Source organism: Brassica napus, chromosome C7 (assembly GCF_020379485.1).
Source record: "Brassica napus cultivar Da-Ae chromosome C7, Da-Ae, whole genome shotgun sequence".
NCBI classification, from domain to species: Eukaryota; Viridiplantae; Streptophyta; class Magnoliopsida; order Brassicales; family Brassicaceae; genus Brassica; species Brassica napus.
Window position 1 is genome coordinate 4038232 of NC_063450.1, and position 6000 is coordinate 4044231.

Sequence of the window (6000 nt, forward strand, 5' to 3'; positions counted from 1 at the left end):
TTCCTCACAACGTAAGCCTGTTGTCAGATGAAATTCCTTTAGTGAAAACCTCATAGGCTGGTCCGAGAAAGTAAACCAGAGATCCTCTCCTTGCGTCAATACTCTTCGCTGCATTAGAAAATGGAACAACTCTTCTGAAAATTGAACCATATTCCTTTTAACCACCTTCAAAATGCTCCCAATGTGAGAGTTCTCTATCAAAGAGAACTCTTCTTTTCCTAATATATCTTCTACCTTCTCGACATAATCAATATTTGAGTGATGGATTATCGCTTTGGGATTATCCGGTGGTTCTACAGCTTCATAAACCCTCCCAGACAATCTCAAGGTTGTGCAAAACTCGTTGCTATCGAACTGCAATACAAAGACAACACTTCTTGAGTTCACGCATCTTATAATTACTTGAAACCCACATTTATAAAGGCTTATAATTTTTCAAAAAAACTCAATGTTCACTATCGATACTCTTTCTCTTAGATCTAACTAGGAACATGACAATCCTCAACTAATCTTCTTCTATTTTCTTATAACAGAAATAACAAATTCAAAAAATGACTTGAAACAAACAAAAAGATACCCAAATTTAGGAACTTACTTGTAGAGAATCGTGAAGATGAGAATCATGAAGAAGAGAATCGTGAAGAGGAGAATCGTGAAGAGGAGAATCGTGAAGAGAAGACGACATTTTTGAGATGAGATTTTGAATCGTGTAGTGTGATTGTTATTCGTCGTCACCGGATGCTCTTTCCAGAGAGACGTCGTGACTAGTGAGAGAAAATACCTTTTCTCGTCGTCGTAGTGAGAGTGGCCATCTTGAGTGTCACTCGATCTCGTCGTCGTCGCTCGATTTCGTCACCGTCGTCGCTCGATTTCGTCACCGTCGTCGCTCGATCTCGTCGGCGTCGTCGCGTTGCCGTTCGAAGCTTTCTCTCGAGAGAGAAAGAGATAGGAAACAAGGTTATACTTGTGAGAAGGTTATTTTTGTCTTTTGCCTATTAATGATTTAGGTATTTCTGAAAATGTCCTCATTCTAAGTGTATATATGAAAAGTGGTACTAAACAAAGTGTAAAAGTAAAATTCCCCCTAAAAAAAATCTATTATAAAAGCGAATTTGTTCCATTGTATGTCTATATAATAAAGTTTCTCTATTTATAAAAGAAAATATAGAGAAATGATATTTTCATCTCTAAATAATAGAGGCAAAAAACAGCATTCTTTTATATTTTTTTCTAAAGTAGAAAAAAATTATTATAGAAATATACATTGGAACAAAACCCACCTATGTAATCTATTTTAGAAAAAAATATAAAGATGTACATTTATCCAATTATATGTGCTATATTCTTAATGATTTTTGAGAACTTGGTTAGTTCACAACGTCACCCATAAAACAATGGTTAGTTGAGGACTTCATGTAAATATGCTGATGTAAATGTTGTAATGCATCTGTTTTACAGAATGCAAAATTGAAGATCATGTAGCGGCTAACGATTTGGAGGCAGCAACTCGAAATCTATCAAGCTATCAATTGAAAACTTAGGCCAATCCATTAGGATCTCATCAGATTAAAGTAATAAGCAAAAAATAAATTGAACAACCTTCAAACAACAAAGGAGTTTATGAGATAGCTTGAAGTATGGTTAGTGACTTAAGATCACATGCATATCCCGGCTTAACGAGACTACAAGTAAGACTGGACACAGATCGGATATCCGGGTTATTGAAAGTATTTGTGATTTGCTACGTATGTTACAAATATCTATCTTTTCGATTTACCATGCTTCATAAAAATACGGATATCCAAAAAAACAGATATCCGAAAAATAAATAAATATTTGAGGATCTTTACGAATACTTACGGATATATCATCTGTTTTGATTAATACAAATAATTTTAAAATTTTGTTACAAATTTGTTTTTTAAAATATTTTTTTGCATGATATACAAAATAAAAATTAAAAGAAGTAGTGTAACTACATATTTTGTAAATTTTAAACTTACTTAACAATTATAATAACACAAAACTTAAGAAAAAAATTATAATTTTCATAAATTTTTTCTCTTATTTTTTATGCAATACTTTTATATAAGTAATAATGTGAACATAATTTTTCAAATAATATGTTAGAATAATAATTATATAAACTTATACATTTAAAATACAAAATATAATCAAGATATACATGTATTTGTATATTGCCGGATCGAAGCGATATCTGCTTCCCAAATTTTTAATATTGTGATTTGTTTTGATTTTAACGGATATTGATTTTTAATATTTGTTTTGCGTCGAAAGTTTACGGATATCCAGAATTTTTGTATCGAAACGAGTAATAAATCGACTCAAAATGTCCATCCCTAACTACAAGAATAAAAACTAAAAGATCGCATGCATACGTTGGTACATGTTAACCACACCCCCCCCCAAACAAAAAAAAAATGTTGCTACGGATGTGTTTTTTTCTTTGATTTGTTTTCCCCCTCCCTAGTATTGGTTCTTGCTATGGATGTTTGTATTGTACCTAACTCTGTTTCATTTCACTTAATTAACATATAAATCGATGACAAAATAGAATTGAATTCGCATGCATATGTTGGTACATGTTACCCCCCCCCCCCCCCAAAAAAAAATGTTGCTACGGATGTGTTTTTTTCTTTGATTTGTTTTCCCCCTCCCTGGTATTGGTTCCTGCCATGGATGTTTGTATTGTACCTAACTCTGTTTCATTTCACTTAATTAACATATAAATCGATGACAAAATAGAATTGAATGCGACTCCAAATAATCAATTAGCATATTTCAGAAACCAATATCTTCTATTTTGGGTTTAAAAAAGTCTTGATTGAACCTTGAATCTCAAATAGAACGAAAAAAAAAACAGTTTTAAGTTATATAAAGACTCTCCAAACCAAATAAACTGAAAACCAAAATATTCCATCCAAATCGAGACCATAAACTAAAGTATTAGCCTCTTAGGTCCTAACTAATTAAGTTACTATACAATGTACTCGATTTTGGTTCGGTTAACTCTTAACTGATAAAAAAAATTATTTAACCTATTTCACATTGATTTTAATTTTATTTTAAAGATTTTAAAACAAAATGAGATAATATATTTTTTAATCTGTCTTACATTACTCATTTTAAATATTTGGAACTATAAATTTGTTAATTTGTTCGTTCATTCTTCTCTCTTTTTTTTTTATAAATATTTTACATATTTGATAAAATAACTTGAAAATGCTGCAACCATAAATTGTAATATCAAGTAAAAATATATTTGTCTACCTTTTAATATTTTAACTTTAGATATATTTTTTTGAGCTTACTATTAATAATTTACTGTTTTAATACTTTGTGATAGAATCATATCGCAGACGATATAACTATAGGTTTGGAGACTGAATAATCTTATTAGATGAGAAGATTACAGAATATATAGTTAGCTATACAAGGGTTTCTAGTTACAACAGAATGACTCTAAAGTCCTTTCCTTATATATTCTACACGCCCCCTCAAGATGGAGGAAGTTGTCGGACTCCAATCTTGCGTATAAGGTGAGAGAACTGTGTCTTGTAAAGTGGCTTTGTTAGAGCATCGGCGAGCTGATCTTTTGACAAAACATGTGTAACACGTAGAGCGCCAGACTGCACATTCTCGCGGACAAAGTGGAAGTCAAGTGCAAGATGTTTCATCCGTGAGTGAAAAACATGGTTCGCACTTAGGTACGTAGCACCAACATTATCACAATAGACCACCAAAGTTGTTGGCAAACGAACTCCAAGTTCCGTTAGCAACGAGCAGACCCATCTTATTTCAGCCGCAGTGTTGGCAACTGATCTATATTCTGCTTCAGTGGAGGAACGCGCAACCCCCGATTGTTTCTTTGAGGACCAAGCAATGGGTGTGGTTCCTAAGTAAAGAATGTAGGCGTTGGTTGAGACGAAATCATCCGTTTCACCAGCCCAATCCGCATCTGAGTAAGCATGGAGTACCGAGGAGAGTCGCGACGCATGAGTATGCCATGAGAAAGAGTGCCAGCCAACTAACGTAGTATCCTCTTGAGGGCTTGCCAATGACAGTCTGTTGGGCTGTGCATGAATTGAGACAAGCGGTTGACACTATAAGCGATATCAGGTCTGGTAAAAGCTAGATATTGAAGACTCCCCAAGCTAGAATTGAGAAGTTGCCATTGGAGTGGCAACTGGTTTAGCATCAAGCATGTTGGTCTTGAGGAGTAGATTGAGAAGTTGCCATTGGAGTGGCAACTGGTTTAGCAACAAGCATGTTGGTCTCCAGCAAAATGTATCACGTCGGTGGGTAGGGCTTAGGGCCAAACTCTGAATCATCGAAATATCCTCTTGAGCTACATATTGTTCCAGTAGTCGAGCATCCCACTCCTTTGAATTAGGATTGATAAGACTGCTAACGGTCATGAGGATTAATACATTGACCTGATGCTTTCCCATATTTCCTGACTATTTTCATAACTTCTTCACATTCACGGGGCTCCGCCTTACAGAAGAAAAGGCTATCATCAGCAAAGAGAAGGTGTGATACCGAGGGGCTAGCACGTGCGACTCGCATCCCCGTTATCTTCCATTGATTCTCTGCTTGATCAAGAAGGCTAACGAGCGCTTCCGTGCATAGAATTAATATGAAAGGAGACAAAGGATCTCCTTGCCGTAAACCTCTCCCAGGGACAATGTTTTCCCTTGGTTCTCCATTCATGAGGACTTTATACTTGACCGAGGTGATGCATCTCATAATCCAGTCAATCCATATTTCTGAAAAACCCATCTTTCTCATGACTGCCTCCATGAATGACCACTCCATTCTATCGTATGCTTTGCTCGTATCAGTTTTCATGGTCATTCCTTTAACCCGTCCTCCTGGTTTAGTTCTCAAAGCACGAAACATCTCCTGAGCTATCATGATATTATCCGTAATCTGTCTACCAGCAACAAAGGCTGATTGGGTGTCAGATATCCGATGTGGAAGAACCTTCTTCAATCTTTGGCATAAGACCTTAGATATTATCTTATAGCTGACATTGCATAGATGATAGGTCTAAACTTCGTCATCTCATTTGGCTTCGTTTTCTTAGGAATTAAATAGATGTTCGTGTCATTTAGGCCCTGTGCCATTGTTCCCTCAAAGAGGAACTGATTAACCATACGAGTTAAATCATCTTTGACCAATATCCCAAAACTTCTGGTAGAAGAGAGCTGTCATTCCATCCGATCCTGGAGCTTTCTCTGGATGCATAGCAAACAACGCTAATTTGACCTCCCATTCAGTTACTGGAACAATCAGATCATCATTTATTGTCAGAGTAATCGTAGGTGATATCTCTGATAGCGCATCAGCTATATCTTCTGCATTGGAAGACTCAAATATTTGTCGGAAGTAATTAGTAGCAATTGCTACTAATCCTTCCTCGTCCTCCACCACATTCTTATTTTCATCTAAGAGTTCTGCTTATTCCATTCGTTGCTGTGTATATTAATGTACATAAAAGGGTGGGAAATAAAACGTGAGATTTTTTCTCAGTACACCTAATAAAACGGAATCGATGTAGAGAGTCACGAAAAGTAAATTGAGAAAACTTGACACATAACAGATTTGTCCTTTTCTAACCGAAAGGCAATTCAATGTCCCTTTCCCAAAGATCAAGCAGAGTTCTCTTATTCTAATAAGGGGAAACAAAAATTAAAAAAGAAAAAGAAAACGTTATAATCATTATTTTCTAAAAAACAAAGCAGAGTTCTAAATTTGTTCTACATATCTCCTTAGGTCGGAGATCATGATGTATCACTGTATCAAGAAATGATTTTTCAACAATATATCAATAAAGAATATCATTGTATACATTACCCATAAACTCGAATTAAGATCTAATTAAAACAAGTATTATTTTAAAGTGATCAAGCTACGTATTACCAACTAATGTTAATAGGGGTTCATGACCAAAACCAATATGTCTCGTATATATTT